The 21,152-nt window shown below is 48.0% G+C and overlaps 1 protein-coding gene across 2 annotated transcripts in view; it reads right to left on the reverse strand.

The window, feature by feature from the left end:
* Positions 1–21,152, reverse strand: part of NUP133 (nucleoporin 133) — an 899,557-nt gene that overhangs the window by 335,813 nt on the left and 542,592 nt on the right. The gene's annotated exons all lie outside the window — the stretch shown is intronic.

Consider the following 21,152-nt stretch of genomic DNA (forward strand, 5'->3'; position numbering starts at 1 on the left):
CTCCGGAAGAAAGACCTTTGCCTGGGCGGAGTGCAGAATCATCCGCAGGTAAGGGAGACGAACAGAAGGGGACAAAGTCGACTTTTGAAAATTGACGGTCCACCCGAACTCCTGGAACGTGGTTGACAGATCGCGCAACAGAGTGGCACTGGAGCTCGACCTTAAAAGGAGATTGTCCAGGTACCCAAGGATGGCAATCCCCTGTACCCGCAACAATGCCAGAACATAAGCCAAAACGTTGGTAAACACCCTTTTAGCCGAAGTGAGGCCGAAAGGCAACGCCAGGAACTGATAGTGCTCCTCTGCAATTGCGAATACCTCTGATGACCGTCGTATATAGGGATGTGTAGATACGCATCCTTGAGGTCGATGGAAGCCAGGAAATCTCCTGGACTCAGGGATGCCACCACCGACCGGAGGGACTCCATCCGGAATTTTTGAACCCGCGCGAAGCGGTTCAGAAAACTTTAAGTCCAGAATCGGACGCACCTTGCCCTCTTTCCTGGGCACTGTGAACAGATTTGAGTAAAAAACACCGAAACCTGTCCCGATGTGGCACCGGGACGACCACCCCCTGAGCGAAGAGATCCTGAACCACCCGATGGAGATCGAGGAAACAATCTGGGGTCACATGAAGATTTGAGGGAAAGAATCTGTCTGCTGGGCGTGATCGAAATTCGATCTCGTACCCTGACTGAATTAGTTCTTGAACCCACCTGTCCTGAATCTTGGCCAGCCAAGGTTCGGGAAAGCAGTGCAGACGTCCTCCCACCCCTGAAACCGGTGAGGGCGCCTCTCCAGGTCGAGGCCAGTGTGGGCGGCTTTTACTTGCCCGCCCAAGGCTTCTTCTGGCCACCAGAGGCCTTGAAGGACTTACCCTTGTCTTGTGCCTTAAAGGCACGAAAGGACCCCTGGTTAGGTTTAAAGGAAGGACCCTGCTTACCGCGGAAGGATTTTCCCCTGGACAACTGGGGCAGCAGCGTGCACTTATCCCCACTGACGCCCTTCACCAGTTCATCCAGAGTCCCCAAAAAGACGACTCCCTGCATAAGGGATGTCAGACACCGTCTTCTTGGAAGACTGATCGGCCGACTAGCTTTTCAAACGATGCAACAAATGGTCACTGCGACTGCAGACAGGCGTGAGACTAAAGGGGCCTCATCCAAGGCCGCGTCACACAGGTATAAAACAGCCTGAATAATTTTATCCAACAGCTCCAAAGAAGCAGGAGGGGCGGAGTCAGCAATAAGGGTGCGTTTAAGCTCCTTGGCCCACGCCACAACAGCCCGAGAGACCATTACGGAAGTGAACACGGGTTTCATTAATGAACCTGCTGCCAGTTAGATGTGGCGGGTCCTATCCGCCGGGTCTTTAAACACCGGAGAACCCTTCGCGCGCGGGCAATAAAGTGGCTTTATTTAACCTGGACACAGTGTGGTCCACCTTAGGAGCCACAGTCCAGCGGGAATCCACCGGAGATGCAAAGGGATAATGGTACTGAAACCACTTGGGCACCACAAAATTGCATTTAAATTGCGCCATTGTTCTTTCAAGGTCTTGTGAAACTCAGCGGGACAAGGAAAAACCTGACCCGACTTCTGGGCTTTGCGGTCCCAAAGGCAGACCGCTTACCCGACAGGTGGGGCTCATCCTCTAAATTTAGCGTGTCTTCCACAGAGCTAGTAAGCGCAGACATTGCAGCGCGTTCTCTTGCTGAACCGGAGGTGGAATCTCCTCCTCCTACTCTTCCCCATCCGACTGGGAGGACTGAGACCCCTCAGGGGGTACACTGTCCGTGGCAACCATATCTGGCTCTGAATCAGAAGACTGAGAAAACCTGGGCCTTTTCTTAGAAGCCTGGTCAAACATCAACAAAACCACTTTTGACGCTAAAGTCGCAAGAGCAGCAGTAAGTGAGACTATAGCAGAGGATTCAGGAGTACCTGAACCCTCCACCAGAGCTGGGAGGAATTTGCTATCCTGGGACTCCATCAGAGCACTTCAGATTTTAAATGGCGACAGCGCTCAAAATTCTGTGCAAATTCAAAGGTGAATCAAAAAAAATATATAAATCTCTGTTAAAAAGTCTTCAGTATTATATCATAAAGTGACAGTGTTAACGTATATAGGATATCTACCACAATCAAATAAATTAAGAATTGACTGTGCAAAAAAAGGTGTCTATGCAATTATAAATACCAGAGGCTGGCAGGAAGTCTCTTAGTGATCCTGGTGATTTGTTGCTATCCTCAAGATCAAGGTGATCTTGAGGATAGCAACAAATCACCAGGATCAGAGACTTCCTGCCAGCCTCTATGGAATCATATAATGTTACTACTCCTTAGCGGCCCTGTCCCCCGAGAGCAAGATTCAGCACTGTACAAGGGAACGTTTCCAAAGAGGATCGTGTTGTGCGTGGCTTAATTGGAGGTACTGGAGAAAAACCACACCAGTCCTGTTTATAGCGAAGAGATTCCCGAGGCATTATACGAGCGGGGGGAGGTATTCCCACCCATACCGGGATCTTTTGTGCAATTTACCACTTACCGGTGCCAGACCCCAAGGGGCCATCCGGTAAGTGTGTGGGGCATCTGGTGACGGATTCTTTCTCCCTCTTCCTCTGCTGCATTTAAGGACGCATTTCTTCAGGCACCAAGCACTTTAATACACTGGATTGATTTGTTGCACAGTTGCACCTGCACTTTCAAGCTAAAAGGACTATAATTTATTCATTTTATGCTTTATATGGATTATGCCATTGTGGTATTTATAATTGCATAGACACCTTTTTTTGCGCCGCCACTTTATACATTTGATTGTGGTATATATCATATATACGTTAGCACTGTCACTTTTATGATATAATACTGAATAATTTATATATTTTGTGTGATTCACCTTTTAATTTGCACAGAATTTTGAGTGCTGTCTCTTTTTGTTTTATTATTCACTAACACATGTTTTGTGACTAGCAGCTCATATAATTTGAGGTAATTTGTTACACCTATTAAACCTAGGCGCGGTCTCGTGACTAATCATTAGTCATATATTCTCTTCAATTTTAAATGGCGCTGGCCCTTTAAATGGGCGGTTACCGCGGTTCCCACCACAATGAGGAACCAAGCCTGTGCTACTAAATACTGCAAAAGAATGAATGCTAGCAGGAATGGAGGCCAGGAAACCCCATAAAATCCCCTAAAAGTGTGCTATACTGTACCACACGCTGCCAGCTCGATCTGTGTGTAAGGAGAAAGGAAGTGACCTCACGCCACTAGAGGCAGAACACAGTTTTGAACCACAAGAAAATGGTTGCCAATACAAGTCTATGGAGAAGGCTATGGGAAAATGGCCGCTGTTCACATAAGGAACACAGTGCCAACACTAAAGATGGGGCCCAAGGGCGCCAACAGAATTTCAGAAAATTGCTGCTGCCCTCAAAATGAGGCCAAACAGCCTGCCCACACCTAAAAAGGCGTCCCCACAGTTTTACACCGATTGCGGCCCCCACACACCATGTCTGTGACCCCAAAATGTTGCCGAAGCACCACAGGGACATCAGGGACCCGCGCAACACCCACACAACGGTAGAACCAACACAGCGCTCCCACAGGGACGGGGAAGGGATACACAGGGACCGCACTGACAGACATGAGGATATTACAGATCCATGTGCACTGCCATCCTCATAAACAGAGGGTCCACATACATACCCCAACAGACAATGCCATAGACAGAGGGGTAGCATGGTACTCACCGGTCCAGCGAAACGTGGGTACCGCTCTGTGACATGAAGCCTCCCACACTGGGTGGTGGTGCCGTAAGCCGAAAAGGACGCTAGAAACACGCAGCGTACCGCAGTTAAGACATCCCAGCGAAGTAGCCACTTCGCAGGCTCGTCCCTGAGGACAGGGACATGGTCGTTTGCAAGGCCTGGGCGTACACATAACCTGCTAACGCTCGATGGCAGGCTGGAATTCCATAATGCTCTAGGACAACCAGTAAGATTCCCAGGCAACAAACGCTGTAGTCTTCCGAAGTCCGACTAACTAAGCGCAGGAACAAATAAAAAGCTATTAATGCAAGAAAAATCACTTTTTCAGAGAGAAAAAAATAAGAAAAAAGGCTGAGACTGCAGCCCCAGCCAGGGAAAGCCTGCCTACTCCTATGCTAGGCAAAGACAAACTGAATTGGGAATGCAGCTAGCTGGGGTATTGGACCAGAGGGACAGCCCCCTGTAGGTGTGTCTATGCAAAGTTTTGTGTATATTCTAACAAAATCTTCTGCCTAGCTTACTCCTGTGGATAAGACCAATACCCAGAAGTGCAGACTGTATCAGTGGGCGGCGACTGTCAGAGGATGTAAGAGAAATGCCTATGGTAGTACATTATTTTTCAAACCCACCGATCAGAACAGCTATATACCACTGGAAAGCTGCCATCATCCAACTTGGCTAAAAAATGCTAAACTAGATTCCATCATAGAAGATGTAGCAAAATGAAATAAAACTTCTTCATTGTCCGACAACGGGCTAAACCTCATTTTCCATTTATTACTAACTTTTCAACTCAATATTATCAAATTAAAAAGAATTTACAACAAACAAAGATGGACCTTTTTAACCACTTAAGCCCCAGCCCTATTTTGGACACTTTTGGTTTACAAGTTAAAACCAGTATTTTTTCCTAGAAAACTACTTAGAACCCCAAAACATTATATATATTTTTTTAGCAAAGACTCTGGAGAATAAAATGTCGGTCAATGCAATATTTTTTGTCACGCGGTATTTGCGCAGCGGTCTTTAAAACGCCATTTTTTTGGGAAAAATTTTGAAAAATCACATTTCACTGCATTTAAAAAATACTAAACAGTAAAGTTAGCCCATTTTTTTTGTATATTGTGAAAGATGATGTCACGCTGAGTAAATAGATACCCAACATGTTACGGTTTAAAATTGCGCCCCCCCCCCCGTGGGATGGCGACAAACTACGGTCGATAGAGATCTCAATAGGCGACACTTTAAATTTATTTAACGGTTACCAGTTTAGAGTTTAGCTCTTTTTTTTTAATTATTGCTCGCACTCTGGCGATTACGGCGTTACCTCACATGTGTGGTTTGAACAGCGATTTCATTCGCGGCTCGACTTCCGTATAAGTTTTTTTTTCGTGCGCGAGCTAACGGTGACGGCTACATTTTTTTCCCCTATTTAATTAATTTATTTTTTTAACTTTATTACAGTTTAAAAAAAAATAAAAAAATCTGATCACTTTTATTGCTGTCACAAGCAATCTAAACATCCCTTGTGGCACCAATATGTAGTGACAGGTACTCTGTATGGAGGGATCGAGGGTCTAAAAGACCCTAGACCCCTCCACTACACTTCCATGTATGCAAAACGCCGAAAACGGCATTTTTGCACACAGCCGTTTTTTAAATTTGCCGCCTTTTGCAGCACAGTAACCCGGAAGTGACGTCATGGACGCCACCTCCGTGTTATGTCATCGGAGACCCGATCAAAGCTGTTTCCGGCTTTGATCGGGACTCCATCCAGCCGGCGGACGTGCCGGCTGGGTGCTCGGGGCTCCCGGTGGGACGGGAGCCCCGAGCAAAGTCACGGAAGGCAGTGGGAGGGGGGGCGTCCCCTCCCGCTCACCCGGGGAACGATTGAGCGGCTCCTGAGCAGCATCGGTTGTTACCGACGGAAAGCCGAGCGTTGGCACTAACCCACGGTATCGGGATGGTGTCTCTAGCTAGAGGCATCATCCCGGTATACTACCGCAAATTCGGCCGACGTAAATATACATCAGTATGCGGTAAGTGGTTAATAGCTGACGTTATTCTCAAGACACACTTACCAGATAAACCTGAAGTTATTATATTATTATTATTATACAGGATTTATATAGCGCCAACAGTTTGCGCAGCGCTTAACAAAAATGAGGGCAGACATTACATTTACACTACAATTTGGAACAAAAGGAATCAGAGGGCCCTGCTCGTTAGAGCTTACAGTCTAAAAGGGAGGGTCAATTGATACAAAAGGCAATAGCTGTGGGGGATGAGCTGATGGCGCAAGTGAAACAGCGTTATTAGTTAGTAGCCAGGTAGGCTTCTTTAAAGAGAAGGGTTTTCAGGGATCGTCTAAAGATGGATAGATTAGGTGACAGTCGGACAGATTGGGGTAGAGAGTTCCAAAGAATGGGAGAGGCTCTGGAAAAATCCTGGAGGCGAGCATGGGAAGAGGTGACAAGGGAGCTAGAGAGCAGGAGGTCTTGGGAGGACCGAAGAGAGCGGCTAGGTTGATATTTTGAGATCAGGTTAGTGATGTAGCTGGGGGCAGAGTTGTGGATGGCTTTGTAAACTATTGTTAGCACTTTGAATTTTATTCGTTGGGTGAGTGGAAGCCAATGAAGGGATTGGCAGAGAGGGTTGGAGGACACTGAACGGTTGGTAAGGTGGATAAGTCTTGCAGCAGCATTCATTATGGATTGAAGGGGGGATAATCTATGTAAGGGTAATCCAATGAGGAGGGAGTTGCAATAGTCGAGGCGAGAGATAACCAGGGCGTGAATTAAAAGCTTGGTGGTGTCATTGGTTAAAAAGGGCCGTATTCTAGCGATGTTGCGGAGGTTAAGGCGGCATGATTTGGACAGGGATTGGATGTGAGCCTGAAAGGACAGTGCAGAGTCCAGGGTTACCCCTAGCACCCTGGCATGTGTGGAAGGAAGGTGTGTGAAGTTATTTTTAGATGAGCCCCTAATTTAAAAGAAAAATTAGCTCCTAATGCCATCAATCCTCCCACTAAGTCTTTTTTTTTTTTAAAGATTTAAATGGTTTTTATACTTGCAACAAATGCATCATTTGTACCACCACTCCTGGTAGGAAACGACACATTAATAATGTTTTGTCTACTGTTACTAATAAAGATGATAACACAGTATTTTATATCTTGTGAATCTACACATGTAGTTTATGTCCTCCAATGATCTTGCAACAAACAATATGTACAGTGCCTTGCGAAAGTATTCGGCTCCCTTGAACTTTGCGACCTTTTGCCACATTTCAGGCTTCAAACAGAGATATAAAACTGTAATTTTTTGTGAAGAATCAATAGCAAGTGGGACACAATCATGAAGTGGAACAAAATGTATTGGATATTTCAAACTTTTTTAACAAATAAAAAAACTGAAAAATTGGGTGTGCAAAATTATTCAGCCCCCTTAACCACTTAAGCCCTGGAAGATTTTACCCCCTTCCTGACCAGGGCCTATTTTGCGATTCGGCACTGCGTGACTTTAACGGACAATTGCACGGTCATGCGACGCTGTACCCAAATGAAATTGACGTCCTTTTTTTCCCACAAACAGAGCTTTCTGTTGGTGGTATTTGATCACCTGTGCGATTTTTTGATCATGCACTATAAACAAGAAAAGAGCGTCAATTTTGCAAAAATAACACTATTTTTCACATTTTTTTATATGAAATTCCCCCCCAAAAAATTTAAAACACAGAATTTTTGCAAAATCTTACCTGTAAAATTCCTTTCTCTGAGTCCTCCGACAGTCGCCGCCGCCTCCAAGTCATCACTGCTGGGTATTGACTTCAGCTCCGCAGGAGTAGCTAGGCATATAGACTTAGTCAAAAGACAACAGGCATTAGCATATACACACCCATGGGGGCTGTCCCATCTGGTCAATACCACTCCCAACTGAGTTTGGTAGCATAGCAGTAGGTAACAAGAACCCCAAAAGAGGGGCGGGGGCGGCGACTGTCGGAGGACTTAGAGAAAGGAATTTTACAGGTAAGATTTTACAAAAATTCTGTTTTCTCTTACGTCCCCCGACAGTCGCCACCGCCTCTAAGTCATCACTGTTGGGATGTCCCAAAGCAGTATAGACATGAGGGGTGGGAGACGCAACCGTAGAAAAGGCAACGCAGTACCCACATCAGAGAAAGGAATCTTACATGCACTGTAAGAGAACCAACTGGGCAACAGAAAAAAACAATGCTCAACAAATGCCAACAGCCAGGGACCCAGAAAAAAACACAAGGGTCCATCATGGCACTGCCGTACTGAGAACCTTGCGGCCAAAGGAAGCATCAGCTGATGCCAGAACGTCTACTTTGCAGAATTTGGAAAAAGTGTGCACCGATGACCAAGTCGCAGCTCACAGATCTGGTAGAGTGCGCCTTAACAGGGAAGGGTGGAACCCGTTCCTTCAAGGCGTAGGCCTGTTCAATGGTCTGTCTGATCCATTTGGCAATAGTCGCTGCGGATGCAGCCATGCCCTTCCAAGGTCCCTCAGGAAGGACAAAGAGGGAATCCGTTTTTCGAAAAGATTCCGTAGACGACAGGTAAACCCTGATCGCCCTGACAACATCCAAGGAGTGCAGAGCAACCTCCCTAGGATGCTTAGGTTTTGTACAAAGCGAGGGCAGGACAATGTAGTCATTAATGTGGAACTCTGAGACCACCTTAGGAAGAAAGGAGGGATGCAGACGCAAAACCACCTTATCCCGGTGAATCACCAAGTACGGAGAACGGCAAGATAACGCTGCCAGTTCTGACACCCTGCGAGCCGAAGTGATCGCCACCAAACAGGCAACCTTCTTAGACAGCAGAGGCAACAATATTTCCCGAATGTTTTCAAAGGGAGCACGTTGTAAGACGGACAGAACCAAGTTCAAGTCCCATGGAAGTAAGGGCTCCTTCCTGGGATGAGCCAAATGTCGCACACCTTGAATGAAGGTGCGAACCAGGGAATGAGAAGCCACAGGGCGTTGAAAAAGAATAGCCAGTGCGGACACCTGGCCTTTGATCGTGGCCAGAGCCAGGCGCTGGTCCACTCCAGACTGGAGGAAGGCCAACACTCTTGACACCGAGTACGAGCGAGGGGAGAACCCCCTGGACTCACACCAGGCGAAATAAGCATTCCAGGTACGGTAATAGATTTTACCAGAGGAGGTTTTTCTAGCCTTGACAAGGGTAGGGATGACCTCAGAGGAGAGACCCCTGTCCTTCAGGACCTGGGTCTCAACAGCCAGGCCGTTAAAGCCAGCGACTGTAAAGCAGGATGGAAGATCGGACCCTGAGACAGGAGATCTTCCCGCAGAGGCAGACGACACAGAGGCGCCACTGCCAGGTGAACAACGTCGGCGTACCAGGACCGGCGTGGCCAGTCCGGAGCCACCAGAATCACCCAGTGCGGTTCCGAGACCAACCTGCGGAGGAACCTGGATAGTAGCTGAATCGGAGGAAAGGCATACATCAGACGATACTGATGCCAAGGGGCTGCCAACGCATCCGAGGCATCCGCCAAGGGATCGCGCGTTCTTGCCACGAACCTTTCCACCTTTCAATTTAGCCGAGATGCGAACGGATCCACGTCCGGGGATCCCCACCTCGCACACAGCATTTGGAAGACCTCCGGGTGTAAGGACCATTCCCCCTGGTCCAGGGTCTGGCGACTCAGATAGTCGGCCTGCCAATTTTCCACACCCGGAATGTGAACTGCCGAGATCGCCGGGACATGAGCCTCGGCCCAAGACAGAATGTCGGTCACCTCCCGGGCCGCCCGAGCACTCCTGGTGCCCCTTTGGTGGTTGATGTAAGCCACCGCGGTAGCATTGTCCGTCTGTACCCGGACAGGACGGCCCCGAAGACAGCCCGACCAATGGAAGAGACAGAGTTTTATCGCTCGCAATTCCAGCACATTTATCGGGAGGGAGGACTCCTCCTCCGACCAAGTGCCCTGGGCAGACAGGTTGCCCAGGACTCCAACCCAGCCTGACAGGCTGGCATCCGTGGTAATCACCGTCCACACAAACGGATGTAAGGACTTGCCCTCCGCCACCGACGGGGACTGGAGCCACCACAGAAGAGCTAATCTGGTCTGACGACTCAAGGAGACACACAAATCCAGGGACTGAGGCAGTCTGTCCCACCTGTCCAGGATCTCCGATTGGAGAGCCCGCGTGTGAAACTGAGCAAAGGGTATCGCCTCGAAGGCCGAAACCATCAACCCCAGGCCCCGCATACAGGCCCGGAGCGACGAGGACGGGCTGTCGCTGAGGGACCTGATCTCGTCCCGCAAAGTCCGGAGCTTGTCCTCCGGCAAGAACACCTTTGCCTGAGCAGAGTCCAGAATCATTCCCAGGTAGGGAAGACGAAGCGATGGAGACATCGTTGATTTCTGAACGTTGATGGTCCATCCGAACTCCTGGAGCGTCTGTACCATGGTGGACAGATCGCGCACTAGGTCCTGGCTGGCACGCGATCCCAGAAGTAGATCGTCCAGGTAACCCAAGACCGCAATGCCCTGAGCCCTCAGCAGGCCAAGAACCGGCGCCAAGACTTTGGTAAACACCCTTGGTGCCGAAGCGAGACCGAAAGGTAACGCCACAAACTGGTAGTGGCCCTCTGCGATAGCAAATCGAAGGTACCGCTGATGACCCTCGAAAATGGGGATGTGCAGGTACGCATCTTTTAGATCTATCGAGGCCAGAAATTATCCTGGACTCAAGGAGGCCACCACCGAACGGAGAGACTCCATACGGAACTTCCGAACACGCACAAAGCGGTTCAGCGCTTTCAGGTCCAGAATAGGACGCACTTTGCCCTCCTTTCTGGGCACAGTGAACAGATTTGAATAAAACCCCCGAAACCTGTCCCGATGAGGCACCAGGACAATCACCCCCTGGGCAAGAAGGTCCTGCACCGCTTGATGCAGGTCCTGAAGACGCCACGGAGGCAAATGAAGATTTGAGGGAAAGAATCTGTCCGCCGGCCGGGAAAGGAATTCGATCTTGTATCCCGATCAAACGATTTTCAGAACCCACCTGTCCGATATCCGGAGTAGCCAAGGTTGGAGGAAACCGCGCAAACGTCCCCCCACCCCTGAAATGGGTGAGGGCGCCCCTTCAGGCAGAGGCGGATTGACCCGCCGAGCCGGCATTGCCGGACTTCTGCTTACCCGCCCATGGCTTCTTCTGACTGCCCTGGGCCTTGAAGGGCTTGCCCTTGGATTGGTTCCGAAAGGCACGAAAGGACCCCTGATTGGATCTAGGCGCAGAACCCTGCTTGCCAAGAAAGGACTTGTTCTTCGGGTTCTGGGGCAGCATAGTGCTCTTGCCCCCCGTGACGCCTTTCACCAGGGTATCCAATGCCTCGCCAAAAAGGCGAGAGCCAGCATAGGGAAAATCAGCAACAGTTTTCCGTGAGGACTGGTCGGCCGACCAGCTCTTCAGCCATATCGGTCGCCGGTTAAGCACCGCGACACTGGAGAGGCGTGCCACTAAAGGGGCCTCATTCAAGGCCGCATCACACAAATACATGACTCCTTGGTGGATTTGATCCACCATTTCCAGCCGGGCAGGCGGAACACCATCAGAGATTGCTCCTAAGCATCTTAGTCCAATCAGCCACCGCCTGAGCCACCAGAACAGACGCGAAAACGTGTATGAGCAACGAACCCACCACCGTGTAGGAATGACGGGCTAGAGACTCCAACCGCCGGTCCGTGGGATCCCGGAAAACCGGGGTATCCTCAGTAGGAACCAAGGTAGCCTTGTTTAGCACGGCCACAGTGTGATCTACCTGTGGAGGCACACACCATAGTGATTCCGTAGCCGGCGCAAAAGGATAAAGCAATTTGAACCGACTAGGTACCAGGAATGGACGTTTTAACGTGCGCCACATTTCATTAACAGTGTAATGAAACTCAGCTGGGCAGGGAAAAACCTGCGCCGACTTGCGGGTCCTGTGCGTCCCAAATGAGGACACAACGCCCGGAGGACAGGGCTCATCCTCCAAATGTAAGGTTTCCTTAAAAGAAACAATTAACACATCCATGGTCGCCCGTTCTTCAGGTGACCCTGGGGAGGAGGTATCAACCCCCTCCACCTCAGCCTCCCCCTCAGACCCCGGGGGGTCCAAGGATGAGCGGGACCCTGAAAAGGGCACGCTCACAGCAGCAGCCATATCCCCATCTGAATCAGAAGAGAGAGACAATCTGGGCCTCTTTTTTGCAGCACGTTCAGACATCAGCATTTCCATATTAGACACCAAAGTCGCCACCACAGCAGCCAAATCGGGTCGCAGCGGGCCACAGGAGAACAGGAACACCAGAGCTGGGGGGAACTTGCTCTCCTGAGAATTCATTGCTCAAGGTTACAGAAACAAAAAACAGTGCAAAAAATGTGTACTGCCCCTTTTAAAATCGCTGCGGTATGTGCAGCCCACCGCTACAGCTACAGTGACAAAGACCCCAAAAGGAGAAGAGAAAACTGAGCCAGAAGCGATAATACAGAGGAATATTGAGAGCGATAACCTGCAGAGCCCGCAGAGCGTTGCTACAGATGTCCTGCTGCAGATGGAAAGGAAGTGCTGCTGAAGAAGGCTGGACTATAGACTGCCAGACTTAGGGAAAATGGCTGCCCCATAGGAATGCATTGGAGGCTACTCCAAAATGGCCGCCAAACATGCGGTCAGACCGATCGTCCACCTCCCACAAAATGGCGGCGGATGGCGCCAAAATAGCATGCAGTATCGCCCCCAGGAAAGCTACACATGCCTGCCCATGGCCAAGATGGCGGACCGTGCCACACAAAAAAACGTCTGCACCCCCAACAATGCACCAAAGTGACACAGGGAAGGGGACCCCCAGAAAACACAGTATCTGCACAAGCGATCCCCACAGGGACCGCACAGGGAGTCACACAGGCACAGACATGGGGAACACACAGCAACACAGACTGCCACTCCAGACAGAGGCCCCACACAGAAGTACTTACCTGTACCCGATGGCGTGGGAAGCCTCTAGGAACGGAAAACCGCTGTCCTCATCTGACAGGGAGTACCGTGAGTCAGGGACATGACACTGCAGCATCGCAGATGTGTCCTGTGAGGTAACCACCTCACGGCTGCATCCCTGCAGCAAGCAGGGATGGGTCGTTTGTAATGCCAGGGCGAACCGTAGCTGAACGCTCGATGGCGGGCTGGGGGTCCATCTGACCCTTCTGCATTGGAGAACCAGGGCGGTCAGTCCGAATCCCAGCACCGAATGATCCATCTTCATCCGAAGATAAGACTAACACTAGAAGCTGACAAAATAAACAGCTAGTAAAGTAAGAAAAAAACTGACATTTTCAAAGAAAATCAAATAAAAGATTAGGAAGGCTGAGACTGAAGCCCCAGCACAGCGAAGCCTGACTACTCCTGACGCTAGGCAGATTAAAACTGAGTTGGGAGTGGTCACTGCAGGGGGGTATTGACCAGATGAGACAGCCCCCATGGGTGTGTATATGCTAATGCCTTTTGTCTTTTGACTAAGTCTATATGCCTAGCTACTCCTGCGGAGCGGAAGTCAATACCCAACAGTGATGACTTAGAGGCGGCGGCGACTGTCGGAGAACGTAAGAGAAATCAAAATTTTTTAACTTTTTCGGCCAATTTGTTTTATGCTACATATGATTGGTTAAAAAAAAAAAAAATAGCAAAAAGCGATGGTTTGCACAAAAGTTATCGCGTTTACTAACAAAGGGAAAGATTTTTGTCTTTTTTTTTTTTTTTAACGTGTAATGGCGGGCGATCTGCAATTTTTTTTGCGGTACTGTGACATTGCGGCGGACAGATCGGACCCTTGACTGACATTTTTAACACTTTTGGGGTTACCAGTGACATTTCTCCAGTAATCAGTGCTATACATATGCACTGTTACTGTTAAATTACACTGGCAGTGAAGGGGGTAACTTTTTTTTGAGAGGGAGAGGTTATGTCCCTAGGGGCGTGATTCTAACTGTGATTAACTGTGGCTTGAGGTGTAGGAACAATGATCAACGGTCCTACATAGTAGAACCGTATGATCACTGTTTCTACACAGGCGAGAATGACAGGCGGCTTGTTTACATCAGCCACCTGCCTTTCTCCCTCTGCACCGACGATCGGCGAGTGACCGGCGGACATCGGGTCCGCCGGGGGTCCGTGACCGCGCGCTCGCTCCCTAGACCCTCACAGGCTAGCGACTTAATACTACGTCGCTCTGCCTGTGAGGAGCTGACTGCCAACGTAAATAGTCGTGCGGCAGTCGGCAAGTGGTTAAGTTAATACTTTGTAGCGCCACTTTTTGCTGCGATTACAGCTTTAAGTCGCTTGGGGTATGTCTCTATCAGTTTTGCACATCGAGAGACTGAAATGTTTGCCTATTCCTCCTTGCAACAGCTCAAGCTCAGTGAGGTTGGATGAAGAGCGTTTGTGAATAGTAGTTTTCAGTTCTTTCCACAGATTCTCGATTGGATTCAGCCATTCTAACACCTGGATATGTTTATTTGTGAACCATTCCATTGTATATTTTGCTTTATGTTTTGGATCATTGTCTTGTTGGAAGACAAATCCCCGTCCCAGTCTTAGGTCTTTTGCAGACTCCATCAGGTTTTCTTCCAGAATGGTCCTGTATTTGACTCCATCCATCTTCCCATCAATTTTAACCATCTTCCCTGTCCCTGCTGAAGAAAAGCAGGCCCAAACCATGATGCTGCCACCACCATGTTTGACAGTGGGGATGGTGTGTTCAGGGTGATGAGCTGTGTTGCTTTTATGCCAAACATAACGTTTTGCATTGTTGCCAAAAAAATCAATTTTGGTTTCATCTTACCAGAGCACCTTCTTCCACATGTTTGGTGTGTCTCCCAGGTGGCTTGTTGCAAACTTTAATACAACACTTTTTATGGATATCTTTAAGAAATGGCTTTCTTCTTGCCACTCTTCCATAAAGGCCAGATTTGTGCAGTATACGACCGATTGTTGTCCTATGGACAGAGTCTCCCACCTCAGCTGTAGATCTCTGCAGTTCATCCAGAGTGATCATGGGCCTCTTGGCTGCATCTCTAAACAGTCTTCTCCTTGTATGAGCTGAAAGTTTAGAGGGACGGCCAGGTCTTCGTAGATTTGCAGTGGTCTGATACTCCTTCCATTTCAATATTATTGCTTGCACAGTGCTCCTTGGGATGTTTAAAGCTTGGGAAATCTTTTTGTATCCAAATCCGGCTTTAAACTTCTCCACAACAGTATCTCGGACCTGCCTGGTGTGTTACTTGTTCTTCATGATGCTCTCTGCGCTTTAAACGGACCTCTGAGACTATCACAGTGCAGGTGCATTTATACGGAGACTTGATTACACACAGGTGGATTCTATTTATCATCATTAGTCATTTAGGTCAAAATTGGATCATTCAGAGATCCTCGCTGAACTTCTGGAGAGAGTTTGCTGCACTGAAAGTAAAAGGGCTGAATAATTTTGCACGCCAAATTTTTCAGTTTTTTATTTGTTAAAGTTAGAAATATCCAATAAATTTCATTCCACTTCATGATTGTGTCCCACTTGTTGATTCTTCACAAAAAATTAGAGTTTTATTTCTTTATGTTTGAAGCCTGAAATGTGGCAAAAGGTCGCAAAGTTCAAGGGAGCCGAATACTTTCACAAGGCACTGTAGGCAGACCCATAGGCAGATTAAGGGATCGATTATGTGAACAAGTTTACAATATCAATAAAAGGTTTTAAACAACATAGTGTTAGGGGTTGGCTCGGTAGCGGGTGTGGGTGACCCCTTGGGTGGGTTCACTACACAGAGAGACAGCCGAGGAGTGGTTGAAAACAACGGTCTATGGTTTATTCTTCCAATTTGCTGGAAACAAGTGCAAGCATCCAAACAGCATAAATCAAACAAACATAACATAAACATAAAATAAACCCTGGCCACTTGGGGCGTCTACCTTCACAACACAGGAACCTACCTATGGAGTCTGTCCCAACCTACTGCTGGGCAGACACTGCTGGTCATACAGCAGAAAACCAATAGTCTATTTGTTTTCTTTTCACACAGAAAAAGTCAACACCACCTCACCTTCAGAAGTATTTCTCAGCTCACTGCTCTCCTTAACACAAAAAGCCTCATTTATAGGCATAGCTAAATTGAAGCCCCATTGGAGGGGCTGTCATCGTACTAGAGAGGTCTCCAAATTAGAGATGAAATGGGCATATGAGTTAAAAGGTTTTTCCCCCTCTAGGATTAAATATAGATTGGGACGTCAATTGTTTTATTGATTCACGTTAAAACAATTTTTTTTTTTGCCATTTTTGCGCTTATATTTTTACTCTGGATCTTTTTTTTTTTTTTAAGAACATTTTATTGAAGTTCAAAAACTCATTTACAAACATTGGTCAAAAAATAGAACCACCAAAATGCTATTACAGATATGTAAGTGAGACAGGGATATTGTTCTCATTCAATAGGAAAATAATTGCGAGGAACTCCAGGGTATTTTAATTTTTCATGGGGTCAGAGGGAGAGAAGAGGGTAGGGAGAATAGGTAAGGTGAGGAGGGAAGGGTGTAAAAGAGGGAGGAAGGGAGGGAGGGGCAGATGGGACTGAGGGTGAAGGAGAAGGGGAGAGGGGGGTTGGATTCAGGAAATGGAGGGAAAGTCAAAGAACACCATTAACAAGGTCACAAGCAGTATGATTATAGCATGTAGCAGGGTTCTGTTACCATATACCGAACACTTGTCGTCGGGATATGTGGCGGCTGTGCGTCACATAGGCAAACGACTATAGGCATATAGAAAAACATTTTCAGGATTACTGGCGATGGCACTTGGTTTCGAGTGAGAACCGCAGCTGGAAGTGAAGCGAAGTGCCATCCCCAAACACATTAGCATGCGAGTAGTCAGTTAATCGATCTTAGGTAGGAGCTCTAGGAGTAATCACATTCCTGGGGGGAAGTTAGACCATTTTCTGGTGAATCGGGTGTCAGAGGTATTGGGGTGTAGATACAAGCCTGTGGCTTCTATATCCTGGAGAAGATGCAGGTCAGATGTTAACTCCGTAAGAGTGGGAGGGCTGGTGGCCACCCAATGCTTCAACACCAGTCTTCTTGCTATCATGAGACAAGTGATTATCCAGTGCTTATATTCGGATAACGTTGTCCAAGAACTCCTTGGAATGGACAAAGCCTCAGAGTTAAGGTATCCAAACAGTAAAAGATAAATATCCTTTGGTAGCTGCAGTCCAGTGTAGCGATGCACATAGCAGAGAGTCTTGTCCCAAAAAGCAGAAATGGGCGGGCAGGCCCAAAACTTGTGAAGGACGGGTAGTGGTCATTGCATAACGTGCAGTAGTGATTACAAACGTCCACGGACCACCGAGATGAGGCATATGTGCCCTGTGGAGAATTTTGAACTGCTGTTCCCTCCAAAATTCGTTCGTTATGTATTTGCGTGTGGCGAGGTAGTCGGATAAGATCTTTTGGTGGGCATCTTCTGAATGGAGGACTTTATTCCATGGTTTTGCTATTGTAGTTGCAAGACCCCGAAAAAGTGCAGTATGCAGTGGCTTGTATAACTGAGAAATGTTATTTTTGTCTTGTTGTAGCCATAAGTCCACGAGTGATTGTTTAAAACGACCTAGTGATGGCAGGTAGATGGAGTCCACAAAGCTAACGCATTGTCTATAATAAAGATAATGACTAGAAGGGATGTTATACTTGGTGGAAAAGGCCTGAAAAGACATAGGTTTGCCGGAGGAAATATCAAACAACTGGGCAAACCGCTTTACCCCCCATCTCGACCAGTCCCCATAGGCAGTATACTGCTGCGCTTGTGGAAACATGGGATGGCCATGGATAGGCAGATATCGGGAGAGCCGTTGAGGGGTACCCAAGCACCTTCTGGTCTCCCTCCAAGCCACCCAGTATCTCCGATTAAGAGATTGTTTTGCAAGTGTGTTGGGAAGTCCCTGGTTCCACAATGTAGCAGAGCCACTAGATCATAGGAAGCGGTCATATGGGTCTCAATAGTATAATTGGTATATCTCGATTCACGGTTCAACCAGTCCAGACAGCCCCTCATAAGGCACACAATATTGTTCATTCTCATATTGGGGAGATCCAGGACCCCTTCCTTTTTGGTCAAGTGTAGCTTGGCGAGTGCAATTCTGGGTCTCTTGCCCTTCCAGATAAAAGAGGAGACTGCTTTGTGTAGACGTTGAATGTCAGAATGTTTAAGCAGAAGTGGGATAGTTTGAAGGGGGTAGAGAATTTCGGAAAGGTAGCCATCTTATACAGATGGCATCTGCCGATGGACTGAGGCAGCGTCGCCAAGTTTTTAAGTTCCGCAATCATTTTATCTATGACTGGGGTGAAGTTCAATCGGTAGGGGGAAGAAGGGAATCATCCCATCTCGACCCCCAAATAGGTGATATGGCTTGTGGTGACAGGCAGGGGAGAGGAGGAGGCCCATGCAGGGGTGTGTGTAGTGTTCAAGGGAAGCATTTCACTTTTAGAAAAATTGATACGTAGGCCCGAGCACTGTCGGTATGTGTCGAAGACATCCTGGATTATATGCAGATCATGCTCTGGGTCCGAAGTAAAATCAGGACATCATCTGTGACCATTGCTGTTCGCAGTTCAGTCGGGCCCACCTTTATCCCCCGAAGCTCAGGGTGCGACAGCATGCATCTCGAGAGAGGTTCCACTGCAAGGTTGAATAGCAGAGGAGAAAGTGGACATCCTTGGCGTCCAACCCAGGTGTACCAGTACTCTGTCTAGCCATTGGCATTGTCGCATGCTTTTTCAGCATCGAGTGTTATTATGGCCGCTTGGTTATGTGGGTCAGCTTTAGTCATTTCTAGTGCTACAATGACCTTCCTGAGGTTGGAGGTGGCCGACCGTCCTTTGGTGAAGCCCGATTGGGCCGGAGCGAAGGCAATATGGATGCCAACCTATAAGCCATAATCTTGGACAGTAGCTTGGAATTTGGTCTATATGAGCCTGGATCTGTAGGGTCCTTTCCTTTCTTATAGATCAACTTGATATGTGCCTGGTACCCTGTAGGTAGATATGGGTGTCCCTGAGTGATGTGGTTAAACATTGAGAGTAAGGTGGGAGCTATTGTGTCTACTGCCAATTTATAGAATTCGGGGGTGTACCCATCTGGACCGGGGGGATTTACCTAAAGACGTTTGAGCAATAGCTTTCGTGACCTCTGACATGGAAATAGGGGCGTTAAGGAGATGCAATTGGTCCTGTGAAACGCAGGGAAGGATGGTTGAGGACAACCATTGCGAGGCCGTGGCCTCGTCGTACGATTCGTGGCTGTACAGTTTCTTATAAAAGGCCTCGAAGGCCTGGTTGATTGCTGCAGGAGAGTCCACAAGCTGGCCCTCAGCGTTGCTCAGCCTAGTTACATGTGTGGGCGTAAAAGTTCCTTTGCAGAGAGGCCAGCAGTTTCCCAGGTTTGTTACCAAAGGAATGTTTTTTCCAGTCTTGGTGCGTTTTACACAAACGTTCTCTGGTCTCTGCCCACTCGTCAAAAGCAGCCTTAGCCGTACGCCACTGTTCTCTATGAGTTAGACTTATTAAGGTTAGCCTGCGCCTCCCGTAATGAATCACTGGCACGCATGAAGGCTTTAGCTACATTTTTTTTGTACGCAGAGGCATAGGATATGATTCAACCTAAAAGCACCGCTTTATCGACCTCCCATGGGAGTATCGGTGATGTGGACGGTGAGGCGTTATTTGCTAAAAATTCCTGCCAGGTGGTCTTGAAGAGAGAAGAGACAGCAGGGTCTTTGGCTAGATAGGAAGGGAACCTCCATAATTTAAAGGGATGGTGTGTGAGTAAAGAGAGTGAGGGCTACTGAGATTGGCGCATGGTCAGAGATTGCTATGTCATGAATCACCGGGGAGACTGCACAAGGGAGTAAAGTATGATTCACAAAGATATAATCTATTCTCGTGAGCGTGTGGTGGGGGTTTGAATAGAACGAGAATTCTCTGCCATCAGGGTTATTCAAACGCCAAATATCCGTGAGTCGTAGAGTCTCAACAAAATTGGGTAAGAGGGGGGAATGTTGCTTAGTTTTTGGGGGTGGGGCACCTGCCGCGTAAGATTGGTCTTCCGTGGGTTGCATAATCTGATTGAAATCTCCCGCTACCAGTAGAGGTAGATGCAAATGAGGGGCCAATTTCTGTGTTAGGTGTTGGAAGAAAGAGGGGGAGGGGACATTAGGGGCGTAAATCCCTGCCAGCAAACCGCAGGATGGCCACGCGGCCCTCATCATCCAAATATAGTTGCTGAACTGTGGCTGCGTAATTTTTGTGCACCAGAATTAACACCCCAGACTTGCCCTTCACCGCAGGGGACCCAAAGACGTGGCCCACCCATAGTTTTTTCATACAGAGAAAATCTCTTTCCTCTAAATGTGATTCCTGTAGTATGGCAATGTCGGCCCCCAGGTGCTTCAGGTGCCTGAGGACCGCCATTCTCTTGTTTGGAGACCTAAGACCTTTGACATTCCATGAAATGATCTTCATGGGGGTTCATAGTCAATTGATTGAGCCATCAATCGAGATCCAATAAAAACAGTAACATGGCAATACAGTGTGACGCACAGTATGGAGTAACAGAACCGCTGCATACATTGTGCAATGAACACAACATCAAGTGACCGGAATCCAATACCTGGAAAGGGCAACGGCCCAACGGGGGCCTGGGAAAATAAGGGTAGTGAAACCAAAAAGAGTACACACTTCACTTTTTTCCTCATGCAGAAAGCAATCGGACAGACAGTGTTACCGGTAGTAGAAGATTGGCGTCTAGGGTGGGCAGTGGAAATCCGGCGACAGCCGATGCAGTTAAATCTGAACAACGGTGGCCAGGAGGCTCATCACAGACGCCAAAGTTACTGATACGGCAAGGCCGTATCTGGACGAGTAAATCCTGAAGGCCTATGCATTTAGATAAAGGCATGCAGTGTAGAGAGTGAAAACATCAAATATAACATCCGAAGAACACGTGATCTAGCACATAGATAACAAATAGCCATACAACCTGAGGGAGATATTGTATGCACAGTAGGATCGGGAGCATAGACACCACCTTCATGGTCCGAAGTAGTGGATGAGGAATAATAAATGAGGTGCCAGCTCCCGAAAATTAGCAAGGTCTGCTAGGTAGAACATGAAAGAGTCTCAACATCAATCAGCGGAACCTGGAGCGGGAAGATAAGGGACCATTGGAGCTCTGTTTTTTTGCTGGATTTCTCCTGGGGCTCCTCTGCTCCCTGGCATCCTGGGGGCGTTGAGGTGATGGAGTGGATGGAG

The sequence above is a fragment of the Pelophylax lessonae genome (genome assembly GCF_965119305.1).
Source record: "Pelophylax lessonae genome assembly, chromosome: 3".
Lineage (NCBI taxonomy): Eukaryota > Metazoa > Chordata > Amphibia > Anura > Ranidae > Pelophylax > Pelophylax lessonae.